The sequence below is a fragment of the Ictidomys tridecemlineatus genome, chromosome 2 (assembly GCF_052094955.1).
Source record: "Ictidomys tridecemlineatus isolate mIctTri1 chromosome 2, mIctTri1.hap1, whole genome shotgun sequence".
NCBI classification, from domain to species: domain Eukaryota; kingdom Metazoa; phylum Chordata; class Mammalia; order Rodentia; family Sciuridae; genus Ictidomys; species Ictidomys tridecemlineatus.
Window position 1 is genome coordinate 208,270,033 of NC_135478.1, and position 22,209 is coordinate 208,292,241.

The following is a 22,209-nucleotide window of genomic DNA, read 5'->3' on the forward strand; positions in this document are numbered from 1 at the left end:
CAACTCTCTATAAAGAGAGCTCTTACACAGTTCCTCATCCACCTACAGACCCTTTACCTCCCCTGAGGAAGGCTTCTACACCGACTGCCCTCCGGTCTTTTCTGGCTTTAGTGAGTCTGCATGGCTTGGTCCAAAGCCCCCTGGCAGCACCCACACACCAGAGCAGCCTCACTGTACTCCCAGTGAAGGCTGGGCACCCCTAGCTAGAAAATCCAGAATCTAAAGTCTTCTAAAATTGATTTTTGAGCATTAGCATGAGGCAGCAAGTAGAAATTTCCACACCTGACCTCATGTGCTGGGTGTAGTCAAAATTCAGGTGTTTTAAAATACTGTAAAATTGCCTTCAGACTATGTGCCCAAGATCTATATGAAACAAATGGATTGTATGTTTAGTCTTAGGTCCCTTTCCCAAGATATCTCATTGTACGTATGCACATATTTTAAAAATCTAAAATCTGAAACACTTCTGCTCCCAAGTGTTCTGGGTAAGAGATGCTCACCTGGTAGCCTGCAAGAGAAAGAAGAGGAAGAACTCAATTACCAAGGCAAAGGGGATGGCACTGAACACACTGTCAGGGAGGCCACTGCTGAAGTGGCCTGGACTTCGACTGCTCAGCACCCATTGAGATTTTTGCCTTGATTCCATGGCGTTCTCCACAGTGACCAAATGAGAGAGAATTTGTTTGATTTCTGGTCACTCTCCTTCCACTAGCCACTGGGAACTCCACCAGTCCCTTGACTCTGCTACACTGAATGCAGACTAAAATCTGGACTCTGCCTTTTTTCATTTTCTCATAAATATTACCACCATTACTAGGCGACCTTATAAAAGGGCAATTTACAATACTGTCTTTGACCTCAACTGTATTTAAACTGCATACTTTTGAGAATCAGAATGTCAGATTTAAAGTGATCTCAAAGATACTCCAGGACAGGGGTTTTGAACTGGAGGATTAATAGTCTGGTAAGGTAGTCTAGTAGGGTCCATGGGAGAGCTTGTGAGCCTTCTAAAAAAACTTTCTGCAATTTTTGACTTTTGTACATTTGTACTTTTCTTTCTTTCTTTCTTTTTTTTTTTTAAGGAAAATAGCTTAATGAGTCTAATGGGACCAATTTGTTTTAAAAATTAGGAAAACTAGGTTCCATAACAGAAGGCTGGAACTAGACCTAGGATACATGACTTTGAACTCTTTGCATTAGATCATTCTTAGATAGTGACATATCTCAAAAATCTTTTTTTAAAAAAAGATTTTTTAGTTATAGACAGATGCAATATCTTTATTTTGTTTATTCACTCTTTTTAATGTGGTGTTGAGGATCGAACCCAGTGCCTCTCATGTGCGAGGCAAGTGCTCTGCCACTGAGCCACAACCCCAGCCCCTCAAAAATCTTATAGCCAGACACAGTCAACATAATGGCTTAGACTTTTTTCTTTGAAATTGTACTTACATAATAATAAAGGATTATGAACCAATGAGGACAGAAAACAAGAACACAGACATCAGTAGATATGAGCTGTGAACAAAATCTTAGCAAGTGGGCCAGCATGTGGTAATTCAATTTAGCATGGCAGAAAATGCTGATACCTGGGACCCAGAGAAGAAAGTCCACAAGAAGCAATCTGATACCTGCACAGAAGGACTAGAAGGCTCATCAGGGGTGGGACTGGAGATAAGAGTCCCTGGGATGTAAGCATGAAGGCTGAATTAAATCCCAGTGTTCTCCCTGGGCCTCCCCAACACACGTTTCATTCTCTGAGGAGCTTCAACCAGAGAATCTCTACATTTGGAGACATCAAGCACAGCTCAAGGAGTGTTGGATGCTATACTAAAAAAGGGGTAAATTTAAGTCCACATTCTCAACAATGAGACCCACAGCCAGGCTTATCCCTTATCCAGCTCAAAATCATCACCGTGCACATCTAAGGTTTGAACTACATTTCCCAGCACCCTCTTACCTGCATGGTTCCTGATTCCAGTTTGCCAGTGAGAGGAACCTGCTTCAGATGCAAAATGTGTACTGGATGTGAATGCCATTGTTCTAGCAGTCAGTCATGGCAGTTTCACAGAACACTCCCAGCTTCCACTTGGCAGCCCACCACCAGTCCACAGGGACACTGAGGCTTCTTGTACTTTCTGGCGACCTCCAGCTTCTTCTGCTTCAGCACAGTAGGTTCGAGATTCCAGTGACAATTTCTCTAGCCCTCTGGCTACAACGTTCAGGAACTCTCTTTCCTCAGCACCTCCCAGCAAACCCTTCATTCTTTATCTGTAGTGACTTTGGTGGACTGACCCTAATAGACCTAATACCTAACAGGAGACTGAAGAATTCATCTCGGGAAACAAGCTAGGTCAACTGGAAAATGAAATACTTTTAAGTGATAACGCTGGGAGTCCTCCAATGACATAGCTCCACCTCCATTCACTCCCTGCTGTATTATTTTTCTACTGGTGCTGTGATAAATTGCTATAACTCTGGAGGCGAGAACTCACATGGAGGACTCACTAGGATAAAACCAAGGTGTCAACAGGGCTGAGACCCTTTCTGAAAGCTGTAGGGGGAGAATATCTATATTTTCTTGCCTTTCCCAGTTTGTACAAGAGACTATGGCCCTCCTGCACCATCTCTGATGCCAGGAATGTTGCATCTCTCTGATATTCTTCCATAGTTATGTCTTCCCTCTGACCACAGTCAAGAAAGGTTCTCTGTTTTTAAGGACCTATGTGATTAGAGTGGGCCCACTGGGATAATCTCCCCATCTAGAGGTGCTTAACCTTAATCACAGCTGCAAAGCCCACATTAAGTCATGGCTTCTGGTGATTGGGACATCGACATCTTCTGTGTGTGAGAAAGGGCCACTATTTTGCCAATCACACTCCATGACTGGGCTCACCAGCTGTTAAGTCCTGGCAATTTATAGACACCTTACAATACTTAAGCCCTACCTTTAATATGAACGGAGAGCCAAAGACCACCAGACATCTGAGCAAACCTGCAACATGGAAGACAAGGTAAAAATGGAAACTCGGAGCCTGGAAGAATCAGAAACATGCAGGGAGCAGAAAACTTTAAGAAGAAAAAAAAAAAACTCAAAAAGAAATTGTAAATCCTTGAAAGAGCAAAAAATGCTAAAAAACCCTCTAACATATTAAAAACTTATCAGTGAAAATAAGTATGAAGTTTTTAAGTAAAAGTAGAAAAAGGTAAAAGAAGCACAACAAGGTTAAAAAAAAATAAAACTGCAAGGAAGGGTGGGGAGGGGAATAGGGGCTGGTTATGGATTACAGGATTAAGTAGGAGGTCCAACTTATGAAAAGTAATAGTTCTATAAGGAAAGAATAACAAAAACAAGGAAACAAAAAGGAAATGTGATCTAAGAAATAACAGAAATATTATGTAGAGTTGAAAGACATAAATTTCCAGAATGTTAAAGACCTTAAATGTCTGGCCAAAGAAATGAAAAGAATTCTATCATGGTACATGACAAATGAAAATTAAAGAACCCAGAGGATAAACAGAATCTCCTAAAAAGGTCTAGAGAAAAATGGCCAGAGTTTAGCATTGCATTAGACTTCTCAACAACATTGGGAGATAAAAAACAAAGGGGAATTTTTTCCCAATTAGGAATTCCGTAAGAAACTTGTTTTAATATGAGTAAAATGAAAAACCTAAAGGAAATACCTCCCTGACACTCTTTTTTTGGAAACTACCACAGAACATGTGTGGAGGTGCTCACTGTAGGCACCACCTGCTGCGGTGGTGGGGGGAGTGAGAGTGAAAGCAAGAAGGAGCCCAGGGTCCAGGCGTGGGTCCTACCCAGGAGAGTGAGAAAGGGAATTTCTAGGATGGTAGTGAAGGTAAGCCCTGGGCAGGTGGCTGGATCTAGGCAGACAGACCACCAATCCAGACTCCTGCATCCCAGGGACCACATGCTGGGTTGGAACACGCTAGAAGGGATGTCACAGTTCTTGCAATCAGAACTAGAAAAATATTATTAAATACATAGGAAATTAAACTTAAAAACTGTGTTCTTTGCAGAATTTTAAACTGCATCTAAAAAATTATCAACAGTAATTCTTGATTTAACCCCAAACTGGGCTATAACTAAATTGTGAAGGTAAATGGAGTAGTTATGTTTATTGAGGTGATGACAGCTAAATTCTCACCTCCTACAGTTAAAAAAAAAATAGTGTAGATGAAGGAACAGCAAAACAGGCATTTTAAAGTGGAGGTATTCAGAAGAAAGAGTGAAGTGAGCCTACACGTAAAGTGATGGGAACACAGGGGTAGGGCAGAAGAGAGCTGCTGGATCCTGTAAGGCTCAGGACCATCTAACATCGCAGAAACAAAAGTTTCAACTTAAAGAACAAGACAACTAAAATGCCAATCAAACTGATGAGTGCATAACCCAAAATGTGGTTGGGCCATACAATTGAGTATTATTTGGCTCTGAAAAGAAATGAAGTGCTAATACAAGCCATAATGCAGATGAACCTCAAAAATGTCATGCTGAGCGAAGGAAGCCAGACACAAAGGCCGCCCTGTTTACACGAAATGTCCAAAATACAAAACTCTTTAGAAAGCAGATTTTCCCAGGAGTTAGGAAGGAGGGAATGAGGAGTGTCTATGTAATGGGTCCAGGGTTTCTTTCTGGGGTGATGAAAATGTTCTGGTTGCAACAACATTGTGAATGGCCCAAAAGCCAGTGAACTGTATACTTTAAGATGGTTTAAAATGGTAAGCTTCATGTTATCTGAATTTTACTCAATAATAAAAACATGAATGCCACTGTGTAATGCAGTCTCTACATAAAGTGTATAGATTCTATTTTAGTTTCTTTTAAATGAAAGTTATTCAGAGATCTCTATACATTCTGCTGCTTTAGTTAAGCACAGGATGATAAATAAAATGTGAGTCTAATAATTTATAATTTCCATATTAATTCAGGGTCTGTCACTGTTATGAACAGTCAAGGTTATACTTTAGATACAAAAGAAATGGATTATGAACTAACCTCAAAATTTAGCATAGTATTAGCAGTTATTTATGTATGCAGTTCTTCAGTAAACCTAACAGCTTACTTTTTGGTCATTTGATAATTTCACTTCAAAACCAAAGAGCATAAAACTTGGATTCAGGGTTCCGGGTACTAATATCTTGTGACTAAACTTACATTGTATTTTGCTTCCATTTTTCCAATTAAATTTCATTTCTCTGCCCTGAGGCAAGTCCCTCCTGCAAAATCTGCTACAGTCTTTTTAAATATTCAGTTATGGACAATCAGGAGAGTTGGCTACAAAGAAGAGCTTGTAGAACAAGAAGCAAACCTCCACCATAAGGATCTGGAGTCGTGTGTGTGAGTGTGTGTGTGTATGTTCAGAGTTCAAATTTGATTTTTTTTGGATGTGTGTGTGTGTTTTGGTGTTTTGTTAGGTCACCAAAAGGTTTAAAATCTTGTCTTGCGTTAGGTTTTTTAGGATCTATCAAGGGATAGCTACTTACTTGATTTTCTCAGTTATACAGCTGATTTGAAGCTTTATTAAAGAGTATATTATATGTAGAAAGTAGGAAGCAATTTTTTAAGCAATACCACTCATGCTTTCCTGAGAATTTTATTTGTACATGGATTGTTCTTTAAGTATCACCTGGAAATGCTACAAAATACTTCAGTTAAATGCTTAAGCAATTAGGGAATAAGTATTTTATACAGAGTTTAATACTGCAAAGTGTTTATAACTATTAAGTAGTATAGTACGTAAGTTTGTTATGAAATTCTGGTACAGAGCATATGCCTTCTTCTCAAAGTCCCAGAGCTTACAGCCTAATAGAGAGGCTGGAAAAAGTGACAAGTAATCACTGAATCAGGCTCTCAAGAGCGGGGAGAAGAAAGCTACGTCCTGCTCTCTCCAGGAGTGAAGCCTTCCCAGGTGAGCACACATTTGAGCCAGGGGTTAAAGGGTGAACTCATGTTCCTAGGCCAAGGAGGACTGGCAAGGGCACATGTGGGCAAAGCAAGCAGTGTACACACAGGCTTGGTGGGACCTGGAGTGTTCCCAGCAGTGAGCCACTGGATGAGCTCCGGAAACAGAGGGGTGTGGCCAGATGAGGGTGTTGATGCAGGCAGGGTGGGAGTCTGCAGCATCCTGTATCTGGTCAAGACGGAGTTCACTGAAAGGTCTGGTAGAAAAACAAGGTCACACATGTACTTTTACCAAGATAGCTGGCAGAATTTCAAAGCTGGACTAAAGGTGAGGGATGGGTCCAGGAAGCCGTTGGAGGCTAAGGAGGATGCAGAGAAAGGATGGATTTTGAAGAGTAGTCTGAGGGAACAAGGGTAAGACTTGCTGAGCGCGGATGTGGATGAGAGGAAGAAGGGGGAAAGGCACACTACCCTAAGGTGTCCTGCTTTAGCCATTGGCCCACAGCAGGACACTCAGCATTGGAGAGAAGGTCATGGGTCTGACTTTGGAATATTACACTAATACAGGTTTAGAAAAGCAGGATAAAACATCTAGGAGACTCTGAAAATATGGAAATCAAAAGTTGTAGAACATATCTGAGGCTAAAGCTCCAGTATGAGGGAAATCAGCACACGGACAATGTATTTGACCAGGGGAGCAGCTAAGATAACTCAGGGAAAACAGAGGGTAGGGAAAAAGGAGTTCTGGGGAAATAATCATAGGACAGAAAAAGAACTAGTGAAATGATACCGATCCCCATTTGATCTGTAAGGTGGCTGGAATGTCCATCTTGGCCCTGTGGTGAAAAGAGCTTTCTCAGAGAATGTTCCAGCAGAAGGGTCAAAAGATAGGGAGTGGGTATGAGAAGGGCAAGAAAGCTGTGGTGAACATTGCTGGATGGTCACACAGCTTCACCAGGCCAGAGAGAAATGGACAAGGCCAGAATTCCCTCAGGTGCCCTTCAGTTCTCCAGAATGCCACGTGGGGACAGCAGGTGGCAGCAGGTGGACCTATCAGTACATAAGCACCTGTGGCAGAAACCACCCCAGAGGCAGAGCGGCTGGATGGCTCATTCTTCTGCCATTTCTTCAGAAGTCGGCATTATTTCCAGTCTAACAACTTCACCTCTAGGAAGAAGGGGTGTTTAGGAAAACAGTTCAAGTAGAAGTTCCTGCTTCCTCAATTGAACTGAAACCTTATTAACTTGGTTCTTCCTAGACATTGAAACCCAGTTATCTGTACCATTTGAGTCTGGTGGTTAACCACAGAACAGGTTCTGTGGCCAGGCAGGAGATGATCCAGCTCCCAGGTGAGTTGATGTGAGCCTCTCAAGTTAAACAGTCAGTGCTCCTTTCAAATCATCCCAGGCAATCACTGTTTTTGCCTTTGGTTTTTATCCTTGGATATCTATCACCACAACAAAAATATCCATTTCTCTAAAACACAACCATCAACAATATGCAAACAGCCATCTGTTAATATCTTAACACATGTAATTCAGGGCAATGACATTTAACTTAAAAATAGAAAAAAAGTCACCTTAGCATTTTGCTTTGTATTTCAGTTTTCTTAGCTCTTAATTCATGGCCCAAAGACCACCAGTATATTTTCTTTTGTCAGGCAGCTGCATGGTGCTCTTCCCCAATCATTATAACCGATTTCAGATGGTGCTAGAAAATTATATTGACTCTGAACACCAAAAGAAATCAGTCATCCTCTAAGGGGTCACAAGAGGTTGCGAGAGTCAGAAAGGACCGATCCTTAACAGCTCCATAATGTTTGGCCCTTTAGCCCAGGAACAATGTAGTCTACATTAAAGAATTCTAGTTATGAAACACCCCACATAATTAACGTGCTATGTCTGACACCACTGCTGGCAGAGGCAAGGAACGGGTCACCAAGTACTTCAGTGCAGGAAACGCTACAGGGAACATACTAAAGTACTATCTGAACAGTAAACAGTGACACAAAAGGAAAAGAAGAGTAAATGGTCAGCTGGGAACTCTAATCCAAGAGAAGAAGGTTTGAGCCTGGGATACACGGCACACCTATTCTGTGTGGGCAGAGCTGTAGACTCAGCTTCAGAAAAGCACTTCCAGCTGCTTATTTCATACATGTACAGGTGTGTGAGCTGAATGCCCCCAGGCATGAGTTGCCACGTAAGAACTTGAACCAAATCAGAAACTTCTGAAGTGGAGATTTTCCAAGGTGGTGAGAGTCATGATAAAAACCATGGTACGACTTGTAATAAAATTTGCAAGCGTGTTATTTTCTGTTGCAGTTTACAATCAAGGGAAAATAATGCTAACATTTTATAAATTTAGAAATAAAAGAACCCTGCACTCAGGACTTCAGAAGAATCCAGTTAGAGTCCTCCAGTGCACACAGAAAAACTGTTCCAGTAAGGAGCCTGGACTATCTGTTTCCTGGCTCATGGAGATACTGAGCCATTACTGACAGTAGAGGGAGGTCTCACTGGCTCTCAGTGAGCTCATTTCACATGAGTTTTCTTTTTGTTCAAAAGAAAAAAACTCACCTTTAAAGTGACAGCCAACTGTTTTGACTAGATTGATTAACCTTTTCTAAGTGCGTGTAGCATGTAGTGTTATCTTAATGCGTATTCTTGTGTGAAATTTTGTAAAAATTGGTTATTTTGCATTTTCATTTCAAAATATAAATTCAAACTTAAAATTAAAGATAAAAAACTTCAATGCTGTCCCATTCATTTCTTTTGCTGTTGGCAATGCAGTTGGTCTCCTCCAAGAACACTGATTTCAAATGGTGCTAGACAATCACTATTTAAATCTAAACCACCATATGAAACCAGCTTCCTGAAGAAGCTTTATGATCTTTTCTTTTCTTTCAGAATGCTCTTGTAATAAACAAAAGACAACCTACAAAGGAAAAGGTGGAAACTTGGTTTTGAGTTATTTACTTAGCAGTCTAAATAAATTTTTTGCAAATTTCAAACATTTATATACTAACATCACCAAATCTGGTGTCAGAGGTAGAGGGCATGCCTGTGACTCTAACCTTGAGTGGCCCAAGGGCTGCCTGATCATTTAGAGGCAATGGCATGAGTCCACCATATTACTTCTGGGTGGAAACTCAAGGAAGATCCTTTACTTGAGTAAAGAAGTCATAGAAGGAGACCTAAAGTTCATCTTGTGTTCCAAGTACCCAGGCAGGTAAAAGAAAACTGGAAGGTGGTGCTTAAGAATCTTTTAAGTGACATACAAATGGCCCCAAGTCAGCAAGTGCTCTTTTCTGATAGAAGCTGAAGAAAACACTTTTCTATACCCAGTACTTTTTCAAGATGATTTTGATTTAAAGGATTACTGTAACTTGGGGATCAGAGGAGGACATGGACCAGACCAGAGGCAAAGTCATGCACTGATGCTAGGGAGATCCCAGTGCTTTCTCTGAAAGGAAGTTTTGTTAGCTTTAGAGTCCCCTCCCTTGCACTCCAGAAGTAGAGCTTTATGTCTTAGTTCTCCTTGACAAATTATTATTTGTCACAGTTTTTGATATTATCTTAACAAGCAGCTCACTATCATTCCCTTTAGTGTTCTAGGGATCCAAGAAGATTAATGTTTTTAGACTGCCTAACTAAAGGGATGCATGTTCTTTTTTAAAACACTGTTAACTTGTATTTGAAATTTTCCCTTAACTTTGATAATAAAATGAATTCTTAAATTCATGCCATCAAAATTCAACAAGTATTCATTTTTTCCCCAAATATTTGTTTTTTAGTTATAGGTGGACACAATATCTTTATTTTATATTTATGTGGTGCTGAGGATCGAACCTAAATGCCTCATGCATGCTAGGCGAGCGCTCTACCTCTGAGCCACAACCCCAGGCCCCAAGTATTCATTCTTACCATGTTTTGTTTTAGCTATGCAAACTATATGTAATCACTAATAGATGATTTTTTGCAGAACTCTTTGAAAGCAAATTGATGATCATTCACTTACCATCTTCTCTTGGCTTCAGTACACTTACAGAACTTTGGTCTCTCTTTTTAACTTCTTCCTACATCATCCTCATTTTACAATGTCACCAGCAGCATTGAGCAATCTTCCTATTACAATTGCCTGTGGTTGATGATTTCAAGTGGGTTCAGATGCTGACCAGCCTGGAGGTGCAGGCTGTCCGACTCCTCTAGGGCTGGCCAGGTCTCTCTTCCTAAGGCGATCCCAACACAAACTCAACCTTTATCACAGAAGAGCATCCACAGCACACACATCTCCTGCTGTGAGGCTGGTTTCTTCATCTCTGTGAAGGGATGAGAACACCAGGGGCTACAAGGGATGGGTCATGCTCACTTCATCAAAGATCCAAGAGTTCACAGGCTTCGAAGAAGAATCGTAAACACTTTGTAAAGTAATGGGCTGTGGAGTCTTTCAATTGGATTGCAAATTTAAGCATTTAAACCTGAAAAAATGCCAGGACAGAAGAATCACTGGAATTCTCAAATAATCATTTCACTAATTTTGTGATTCATTCAGGTGTCCACTGCATCCTTCTGAACATGCAACTGTAATTCACAGCATCAGTGACTAAAGTACACAAGAAGCAGATTACTCTAATTAAAAAATCCAAAATCCAAACACAAATTACTAGTCATAGCTTTTGTCTACCACCCTTTAGAAGATTTTGTCAATGACTGGCACTTTAGTTATGGGGAACATTTTTTCTGAAGAACGGATTTCTTCCCTGTACTTATTATGTCTCATAAGAACAAATATACCTTATACACCAAATATACCTCACACACATACGTACAGACATGTACCTAAATATATCACCCTATACATCTGTGCCCTTCACAGAGGCAACTGTTTTCTAAGCTATCTTTAATTATGCTTCTCTAAATTTAGCAGAACAACAAAAGCAGATACATTCTTTTGTATCTATATCTCTTCATATTAGCCCAATTGACAACACATTTCAGCAAAGCAGAAGAGCAAAGATTGGTCATTCCATATGTTTTTCCACATTTTTCAAGTCTTTGGAAAGAACAAGAAGTACTGAGCTAAGTGGATGTAAAGTTACTTAAAAAAAAATTGCACTGAGACAGAGATCTTGAGTTTGGGCCCCCGTTTTCAAAGCAAGAGCCAGCTTTGTAAATAAAAGAGGTGTGTGTGAGGAGATTGGCTGCCCAGTTAACAAAGAAAATCTTTGCGGTTCACTAACAGAGAGATGGAAAAACCAGTGGATAAATTAAGAGGCACTCGTCCATTCTCTCTCCAGGACATGCACAGGGGAACAGAGTGAAGGCAAGCCACCATATGGCTTTACTGGCTGAGTCTTTCAGCACATTCAACTGCAAGGACAACCCTACCATGAGGGAACGCCATGACTCAGGGAACATTAGCATGTTTCCTTTCCTCTTTATTCTCTACTTTCTAACAACCAACTGCATTCTTCTGTTTTCAGGCCAGCATGCGGTAGGGTTGACTTTCTGTTATCCAGGATGTTTGTATTTTTAACCAGCCAACAATTTTAAGGTACTACAATATTTGAAAGGGAAAACATTAACTCTTTCTCACATGCAGAACACACACTTCATGTCCTGCATTAAAATCATCATTTTCCAAGAACAGATTCCTTTTCTCAGCCACCGTGCCTCCATTTCAAAATCCAGTTGGCACTGCCACCTTCATGCTGTTTTTCTGCAAGTTGCCCTTCTTGGTACTTTTTCTTCCAAATCTGATAGGGAAGCTAGAACCTGGGACATGAGTCAATAACCCCAGCAGACACTCCTGTGAGGCAAGGCAGAACATTGGATGTGCATCGTTTCCCCTGACGTGAGAGGCCAGTCTGTTCTTGCGTCAGCAAACTGGATTAAGACAACTTCCCTCAGGGCTTGAGGATTTCACAAGGAGGACTATATCTAGCTCTGACATCTCTTTAAGAACACAGGTTCCAAATGTTATGGACATTGGGACACTAACTTGAGTATTCTGTCCAGACTATGGATGCAACTGTCATTGCTATGGTGAGGGCTCACACATTTTTAAGTCATGCTCTGATTACCTGCATGCCTTCAGCGAATACTTTTTTGCAAGGAGGAGATGAGCAGGTCCTATGGGATCTAGCTATGCCGTGTACTAACTAAGTGATCTTGGGCAAATCATTTCATTTCTCTGAACCTCAGTGTCCTGATCCAGAGAATGGAGAGAGAAAGTCCTGCACTACAGTGACTGTTAGGGTCAAATGCAATGTAGTACATGGAAACAGCCAGTGACTTTTAAAGTATCACATGAGCACTTGGTGTTTTACTGGACAGGTTTAACTCTGGAGTATTCTCTCAGGGTGAGGGCCAGGTAAAGAAGTGGATGGGAAGGGCACTGGGCCAGATCATCACAGCTTTGGTCTCTGGAAGGCTTACTCTGACTAGACGCTGTGCTGTGTGCGCTTTATATGCATTTTCTTGATACAACACCTAATAGGGCTGATGTGTTCAGATGAGGGACCAGGGAGTGAGGAAATCACATGACTTGCTCTTGGTCCCAGAGCTTGGGAATTACATGACTGGGGATCTAACCTCAGTTGGCTTGATCCTGAGCCTAGGCTTCTAGCCATCACTCTTTGCTGCCTGGTGTCTTACGTTCTGGTAATGGCTCATCCTCATGTGGCCACAGGGGATACCCTCCAGCTCCAAGATTTGGGTTTCACCCATAAACAAATGAGCCAATCATTAAAACTAGAATTGGACCTGACAGCAGAAGCAGTACCAAAGGAGCCACCAAGGCTCCTTTTGCATGGTAAAAGCCCTGGACCCTCAGTCACACTCTGACTTGCAGTATGACCTAAGCCAAGTCCCACTCCTCTAAATCCTGTTTGCCCACTAATCTCAAAGAAGCTCAAGTCAACAGAGCATCCGGACTGGTCCCACAGATCACATGTGAGTATGACACAGTGCTAAGATCCCTTCTCTAGAATCCAGGCTGGCAGTTTATCCCCTAGCCCCCTTTCCCATTTCTATGAAGCAGTGTGGTAAGAGGGTAAAATGGAGTCAGGGTGCCAGGCTCTGCCACCAGTTGTCCACACCACCTCGGGTAAATTACATTAACTCTCTGTGCCCTGGTCTCCTCTTCTGTGAAATGAAGTAATGACAGTATCCACCCCATAAAGCTGCTGTGAGGACTAAATCAGGTAAACGAGAAAAGTGATAGCAGAGAACAACAGCTGTAACAAAAGTAAAGCACCAGATAAAGGAAGAGGTGGCTAAGATATCTGCACTGCTTGTAAATGGAAGGCTCTCTTTGCCATACATGGACACTTCCAAGGAAGCTGACTGTGGCGAGGTGCCTGACCAACACTTAAAACTGGCTTGGGTCTCTGAGGGGCACCATCTGCATTTATTGAAATGAGGACCTTTGATATTTTCGGCCTTCATTTCCTCCCATCCTAAGATCTGCATGTGGAACCTGTACCATTACTTTTAAGAAGTTCATGTTACATACATACATACATACATACACACACACACATATACATACATACACATATACATACATACACATATACATACATATATATATATATTTTCCTGATAGTGAATTGGGAGTTGGGGATTTAAGAAGAATAGAAATCAAACACTGATGATAATTTTTCAAAAATTAACTGGAGAATCATCCAGCAACAAAATACAACAAAACTTCTTTGGAGTGACCTGCAAGCACAAGGTTTTACTTACGGAGCGATATAAAGGCCATATGCCGTGAGATGTTTTTTAGGAGGGAAAATCCTCTAGAGGCATCTGTTCAGAAGAGTAGCAACTGAAAATTTAAATAACAGCATGAATCCAAAGCAACAGTAGAAGTCAAGTCAGGTTTTCTTTTCACCATGCTACTCCACCACAGTCAGTGACCAATATTTTTTAAAAATAAGAGATATAAGGGATCTTCTACTTCCTGCTTAAGACACAAAAGTTGTGAAAGTTCCTGTACCATGAGCAACGTATGCCTACATGCCTTGTTCACTCTGTGCTGCAGACAACACGAGGTGTGGCCGTTGCTAAGGAAGCAACCTGCCAACACGAGGTGTGTGTTTTGCAGATCAGCAAGGTTCACTCAGCAAGTTGCCTTATGAAATAAAGCCCTCTAAACCTATAGATCCAATCATAGCAGAAATGCAGGGGGGCATCCTGCAGAGAGAAGAGGTGGTTTCTACTTTAAAAACTGACTCTGCAGCCTCGAGTTGCAGCAGCACAGACTGTAGGAGGTTCATGTGCAGATTCCATCTTCCTTGTTTGCTTCAGCACCAGGCATCAGGCAATCTGGAATTGAAATGATGTTACACTCTGCCCTACATGGTCTAACTTTGAGGCTGGAACACATCTTTCACCATGTCACACAACAGAAAGCCAACGCCACAAAGGTCTTCATTTATCTGCAACTATTCCAGTTCATACTTCAGTTGTCCTGGTGATGTGAGCTACCTCACGTCAGCTTGGGATGCTTTCATGGTAGCTCCAAAGAGGGCACCTGAAAAGGGGCTTAAATCTCAAAAACTTGCATTTTACTGAACAAGAGAATGAGTGACTCAGCATCTAATCAAGAAAACTCTGTTCTGTCAAGTTACCACCTACTGCAGGTTCCTAAGTTAATGATTACAATATGTCACTGCAGAGCCAAAACACGGCTAAGGTCCCAGAGCATGCCCCACCACCTGCAAAGGGGGATGACAAGTTCCAGATGTGTGGGTTGGAGCCCCACGGTGAAGAAGATCAACTGTGATTCACTGATCCACTTGTAAGCCACGTGCTCTTGTGACTGTGAGGCTCAAGCCCTTCGAGATGTTACCCAAACAGCAATGTGGTTTGTAGGGAGGATTTTTGAGAGTTGAAATTAAAACTCATGAGGATTTTGACCAGTATAAGAAATGGTCAGAAAAAGCCACAATTATATTCGATACTATTTTCTAACTGAAAAATATTTCTAAAAAAAAAAGAAAATCAAATCCAGAAGTACAGACAGGAAGGGAAGATGCATCAGGGTCAACGTGAAAGGCAAAGCACATGCAGCAATTAAATCCCATGGGACCTTGGAATATGCAACTCCATCAGAGAATAGCATGTTTCCAAAACTGGTGATCAAATGAGAAGATGGTCCAGCAGTGAGAGAAGCTAGGCTCTTTCAGACTGAAGAACGCCAGTCTGCTGCCATCTGGGAGGTTAAGAGTCTTTGGAAAAGTGGCTGGTTCCATTTAAGCTACTGGAAGGTACTGGATGAACCTGTTCTTCAAGAAGCCTATAATAAAACCTAACTGCGGACCATGCCTCCATCCCTTCTGCCAATGCCCCAGAGAATGTGGGAGTGCAGTGACCGCTAGGCGCTAGTGTATCATTTACAGTGCAGAAAAGCAAGGCATAGGCTTGGTGGAGAAAAAACATGAGTGACAAAGTTCCTCAATCTGGAGGATGTGACTTGACAAATGAATGCTAGTCCCCCACTGGCCTCCTACTGCCCCCAGAGGCTGAAGACGGCTCCTTCAACAGCACCATGTACCCAACCTGCTACCGGGGAAGGCAGGGACAGCAGTATCCCTCTCTAATGGCATTTCTGCTTCCTCTGGCAAGGAGCCAGGGGTCAATATACACGCTCAGGTGACAGCCCTCTGTCACAGGGCCTTCTAAGGGACACCTCTTGGGCATGTAAGAGTTGAATTTTGGAATGTTTACTTGGATGCTTACCTTTACCAATCTCCACTCGGAATTTAATCTAGCAATATGAGAATCTTTTCCTCACTTTCACTCTTCCGCACATGCCCAGCTTACCTAGCACTCACATGCTGCCCTTTTAATGTCAAATGCTATTAAATGATCTCCCAATTAACAGCACCTTTAAATAGGAATTAGAAAGACAAGCAGCATAAGCTTTGGGATCACAAAGAACCAGATTTAAATTTCTCCTCTGTGACTTGTTACACAGCTTTGGGGGAAGCCACGTGACCCTTTTAGTGCTTTAGTTTTCCAGAACAGAGCAGAAAGAACATACGTTCACTCTCCAGAGTGGCTGTGAAACCAACTGAAGAAAGCACAAAGTAGTAAGTTTTCAATGTGTGTTACCTTTGCACCACCCCCCCCCCGCCCCCCTGCCCTCCCTCCATCCCCGTCCCCTGTGCAGGGTGGTGCATCAAGCATTTTAGATAAAGTTTCCAGAAGGTTCATACAGTCAGTAGGCTAAACCTGGTGTGAAAGACTAAAATGATACTGGGCCTCAGTACAGAGAGACTGTGGGTGGGCGTGGGGAAAGGGCAGGCTAAGGGATGTCAGAGGAAGGAGTCAAGAGTCGGGGGAAGGAGGTAAGGTCTGAAACTGGGATTAGAACACCCCAAACACCTCCGTCTGTCCACTCGGTCACCACTCATTCACTGCATTCATAACACACTGAGAGCCGTGTGAGCCTCAGAGATATGAGACCAAACTGCAGAGGTGAGTCCAGTGTGAGGAAACACATAAGCAGGCAGAGGAACAGGTGTCAAATGAAAACACAGGTACAAGAGGTGCAGACACAGGGGCCCTGAGCCTCTGTGAGCCACATACACGGGAGGAATGAAATGGGCCACATCTTTCATGGACAGATTGGTCTACAGCCACTGTGGAGCTACAAGCTTCTTCTCAACATGATCAGAGAGATTTCTCACAATCCACCAGGAGGCAGTTCACTGATTATCCCCTAAGAGTCCATAGCTGCACTGGGCTGCTAGAAAATACCTACATGATGTGTCTGTTCCTGACCTTGTGATGGGCTGTGGGAAGAAGTCTTCCACGTACTGTCTATGACTTCTCACTGTATAAGAAGTGCCAGAGTGTGTCCCGTGGGTGGCAAGTACAACAGTCTGTGGGGGTTGGGGGGCTGGTGGGGGTGGTAGATTAGTTGGGGGATGCTACAAGGAGGCTAAGGGCCTGCTGGGGCAGGTGGGAAAATGTCTGAACTTCAGGGAGGCGATGGCAAAACCATCAAAGGTACAGGGCGTGAAAACAATGGAGAACGGGGAAAAGCCACCGCCTCCAGGAAGTCAGACTGCAAGGGACTGGAGGTGGCACAGGATAGCAAAAGGTATGTGAGCGACAGTCCACATTTGTGCACACCCCGTCTCCGGGTGTTCTGGCACAGGTGTGGAAAGAGGTGAGAAGAAACACAACTTCTATGAGGAATAGAAAAAACAGATATTTGTTAGGATCTAAGCGATGGAAACCGTGTGCTTCTGGGGTTTATAAGCCAGCAGGTCACACAGACAAATAAACAATTATTGGTACAGTGGTGTAAACACTAGGATAAGGGCAAAAGGGGACAAGACTTGAGGATCAGGACAAGCTTTTTCTCAAGTGCTTGTTATTTTTATGTCTCCACAGAGTTAAGGGCCACAGGAAATGGGGGTGGCTCAGCTCTTTCTGAGTATCCCAGAGTGGCTGGGAGCACCTTTCTTTGGTTTCCTTTATGAACAGGGTGCAGAGGCAGCCATTTGTCTGGAACATGGTTTTGGCTGTGGATGGAGGATTCCTCATATCAGCATGAATCCCTTTCCCCTTTCCTGACTCCGTCAGAAGGCAGATCCATGATGATCATGTCATAGGAACCCTGCATCATACTCACTGAAGTGTGCCACTGGAGAGACACACGGTCAAATGCAAAGTTTCTTTAGGATGCAAGTGCACAGAAGACTGGGCATGACCAGCAGAGAGCTGTAGGGGAGGGGGAGGCAGGGACCCAGAAGCACACAAAGGCCGTACTTGAATCTGTCTCACAGGCCTCCAGCCCAGGAGACAGCCAGCAAGGGGGGCTAGGGCATCCTGACCCAATAGGAATATGAAAGTCCTAAGAAGAAAACCATGCATACTGCTTTTATTCCATTTTCCCAGCTTAGCGTGTGATTTTCTGTTAGGGAAATTTTACCCATGGCTTAAATTTAGACATTTCTTATATTATAATTTTTTAAGTATTCGTAAATAAAACAAAGAAAGAAGAAAAGAAAATTCAAGGTTTCAGTTAAACAACCTCCGCCATGACTCTCCATTTCACTGCAGCCTAGAAAAGGAGCCCCAAAGAGAGGCCCTGCCTCCCAGGAGGGGAACCCCAGGAAAGGCCATGATGGACAGGCATAGCCCTAGTACCACCACTCTTCACTTTAGCAGTGCTTTTTAAGATAAACTGCCCACCTCAGAAAGAAGACAATATAGGTACAGGGTGGAAGGGTCTTGTTATTCATCTCCAAAAGGACTGCCAAAAGCTGAAGACAATGATTGTGGTTCTGCAGTGTTTCTAAGGGGTTGGAAGAGGGCAGAAGTGGTACCAGCTCTTACCTGTTCCTCCTGTTAAAGGATCGGCTGGAAATGCTTCCCTTGGTACTTAGGACACAGTTGGTTTACATTCTGGGGCAGGGATGTTGAAGGGAGCAGATAGGCTTTAAAATAATCATGCCATTATACAGCTGCTTAAATGCTGCCTGCAAGAGCAGACAGAGGATTGACTCCACAAAAGGGCTCCATGGGCAGCGGCATCTGGGTGCAAATCCCATTTCCTTGACTTGTTTTTTTCTCCTCAGACAAATTCCTTAATCTTGCCTCAGGTTGTTGTTCTTATACAAAAGGCTGTACACCATCACCACATGCAGTGGGTGCTAACTACCTGCCCAAGTCCTTTTCAGGTGATGCTATGCATGGCTGGACTCTGGCTCTGTGGACGTAGCCTGTGGTCGTGGGAAAATCCCTCCTGGCTGGCAAATCCTGTACAGCAGTGGCACTGGCCTCTTCCTGGTGCATGAGGAAATTACCCTGCCCTGTGGAGGTCAGGACTCCCCAGAGTCCTCAGATGAGCAGGAAGGAGCCGGTCGGGTACCCTTCCAAGCCCTCCTCTTCCAGTTGCTCCAGTTCCTCTCTCTAGGTCTTTCCACAGTTTCCCCTTTGCTCTATTCCCAAGAGGCATTTTCAAGCATCTAGAGCATCTTCTAAATGTTATATTTACTCAGCGTCCCAAAAAGTACAAGATGTTCTTAGAACATTGCTCAATTCTTTCTCCTGTGGTTAAGGATTCAAAGTTTGTTTTATTAAGAACTTGTGTGGCATAAGTCAATTCTCATCCAGTTTAAAAACAAAAGGTACATCAAGTCGCTTATTTTGGCATCTAGATAGAAACAATAAGGACAGTTCTATCTAGAAGCTAACAAGTTCATAACGCACTCATGAAGGAGGTTTTTAAAAAGCTGCCTATGGCACATCACTGATTTATTTTATTGTGTAAAATCGACGTTCTCTTTTATGGCCTCGGTAATTTTCTAAACATTCCTCAAGAAGCTAGCTGCCTCTTCCAGTTGGGAGGCCAAGGACATTCTGGAACTTCCTCTGCCTGAGGTTTGGACTGGGAGCTGTGAGATGGAGGAGGAGGAGTCCTGGGCTCTGGACCCACAGGCCTGGCTTTGGCCAGCCTCTCTTTCCAGCTTTGTGACCTCTGGCAGGCCCAGGCCACCCTGGTGCCGTCCTGTCAGGTTTGAAATGAGCAAGCTGGACCTAATAGTTCTCCTTCTGCTCTAAAATAAGATGATACTAAAATATGACATTTAGGGCAAGGCTGGTTTCTGGCTTTGGACCTCACCTAAGGAGTTTTAGTCATAAGCCCATGTGTGGAAGGTAGCTCTGCCAAAAAAAGGAACATTCTGAATCATTCAAAACCATTAAGAATGTTGGCTCCAACTTCAGAAAGGCAGGATAAACAAACCCGTGCCCAGCGGGAACTTGCTTACTGGACGTCTCTGCCTTTTAACTCATCAGTGCCTGAGTGCATCCCCAGGACCTGTCGCAAGGCTTCAGTGGGCAATACTGTCCCTTCAGACCTCTTACCACAGCTTTCTCTAAGACCCAGGGTATTTCATTCAGCACCAAATGCTCATTAGTCTTTGTGCATGGTCACCAAGATGGGCTTTTTTGCCACCTCTGTCCAAAAGCAGGTAGGTTCACCTGTCCCCACTGGCTACAAAGTAAATAATAAAACTTCTCTCACTTTAATGTCTTTTTCCCCAAAACCATACTCCACAATCCAGTGAGTCAAGAGATCTTTCAACTGGAAAAAATTCTAGAATCAAATGACCTCTAAATTTCAAATGTATTTTGATTTAGTTTTTATAGATCCGAAATCATAACTGTTGTAAGAATCAGGTTGTGGTTCTAGATTCTAGAATTTTAGAAAAACCAGGAACCTTCAGGCTATTCTTTTTATATTTAACAGTACTCATTCAAAGCAAACAGAAATAAAGGAATAAACCTCAATTCCTGGGTCACAATTTTAGGCATAGTTGGCAACTGAGAGTGGCTGGCGGGGCTGGCTCCTGAGTATACATATACCCCTAGGCCTTGAGAAAAGTTGCTCCTGAAAGTGACAGGGTCCCCCCACCCCCCACCCCAGGGATACTTCCTCTATGCAGAATGAACTGGGTTTATGATGTGTGGAGTCAAAAACTTCAGCTTGCTTTTTTAGGTTAAAAAGCCTCATACTCGAAAAGTACAAACTTCTCCCATTTTTGAAAGATCCCAGTGGTGACGATGTAGTTAATCACATTTAACATTTGTATTAGGGCAACTGACTAATTGTCACCAGACTTTTTCTTAAAGGCTTTATTAGAAATGAGTAAGTTGGTAGTCTTTCCTAAGAGTTACTGTTGAGCTGTGGAAGTGCAGAAAGCTGCCTGCTTGGTTTTCTGGAAAACCCCATCAGCTGAAAGTGACGGGGTGGTCAGCCCCACACATTTTTTTTCTTTTCTTTTTTCTTTCTTTCTTTCTTTCTTTCTTTCTTTTTTTTTTTTTTTTTTTTTGCAGCTTGATAAAGGCTCATTTTCCCAGGCAAAAAGAAATGTTGCTGTCAGCTTGCTATTTTAGACTGAGGTCATCTCTATTCACTGGTGTGGTGAATAAGCTAGATGAATTTTAAAAAACAACACCATCTCCTTTTGTTACTCAAAAGTAACACTGCATTTTTCTCTTCTCTGGGAATGAACAAAAACCATCACACATACACATACAAACATGCATCAGAGTGTCTGTGAATAAGATTTAAAGATTAACCCAGACCTAGAGTATCCATGACTTAGATATCTATCTCTCCCTGTCATGTTACTCCTTAAACTCTTCTAATTCACAAATTCAACCATAAAACTCATTTTAAAATCCCTGTTCCCATTTTTAAAAGATGGGTGATTTTGGTGTATTGCCATGGAATGATAACCATGAGCCATAACTCTAGCTGTGGGAAAGCTCTCTGTGCTTTGCCAAAATCCATGCTTCTTTTCCTCTGTCATGCTGAAAGTGCCCTCAGAGACCCAGAGGCTGAACGGAGAGGTTCCCTCTCTTCTTCCCAGTCCCAGTTTGCCTGGGACAGCCTCACCAGGGCACTGTTCCCAGGGCAGTGACTCAGCTCCGGAGGACCACCTGCCACATGGGTGTGGCCACCTTCCGGGTCATTACAGTCACGAGGGCAGAGGGACCCAGCGGATCAGAGAACAGCTCAGAGCCAGGTCAAGGGCAATGCCAGAAGGAAAGCCTTTGTTTACAGAAGGAGAGAGCTGGCCCGAAGGTGTGGCATGAGAGCTGAGGGGGATTTGCACCTGGAACCCAAGCTTCTCAGTTTACCTCAGGAGCACAAGACCACAGGGAAGAATGGGCTGCCAGCACCATGGGAGGAAGGGAAGGCAGGGCCACAGGGCATCTCCGGCCTCAAGGAGAAAAAAGGACCCTGGAAAATACTTCCAAAACACTACTTTGGTAAATCATCATCGTTTTCTAAATTAATAAACGCCACTCACTGCTAACAAGACAACCGAATGCATTTCACCACTGAAGCCCGGCCACCTTCAGTGTGTGCCTTGCCTTCCTTTAGGTGAACCTTCTGCTCCCATGGAGACAACCCACCTCCACGGCCCAGGCCCCAGGCTTCCCTTCCCCATTCTGTTTGTCTGGGAGATACTGGTCAAGCTGCTAGCAGTTTTTGATGCTGGGCCATACTGAATTCTTTTTATTGTTTGATCCATTTTTTAAAAGTATAAGCCTTTCCAATCCAGTTCTAGTAATTCCTACTTGTTCTATGAAAAACTCCTGGACCCATGAGTCCCCAAATGTTATATGCCTTCATGTTTTCAAGTGAGAGATGTTCCCTGGCCTTATGATGTGTTAAGTGCTTTCCATCATGACAAACATTTACAGGACAGGTACCACATGTCTGATATCATCCCAGTGCTAGATCTATGG

General features: G+C 42.9%; 1 protein-coding gene across 4 annotated transcripts in view; it reads right to left on the minus strand.

The window, feature by feature from the left end:
• The window catches only part of LOC110598732 (uncharacterized), a 206,102-nt gene that overhangs the window by 19,346 nt on the left and 164,547 nt on the right, over positions 1–22,209 (minus strand). The window lies entirely within an intron of this gene.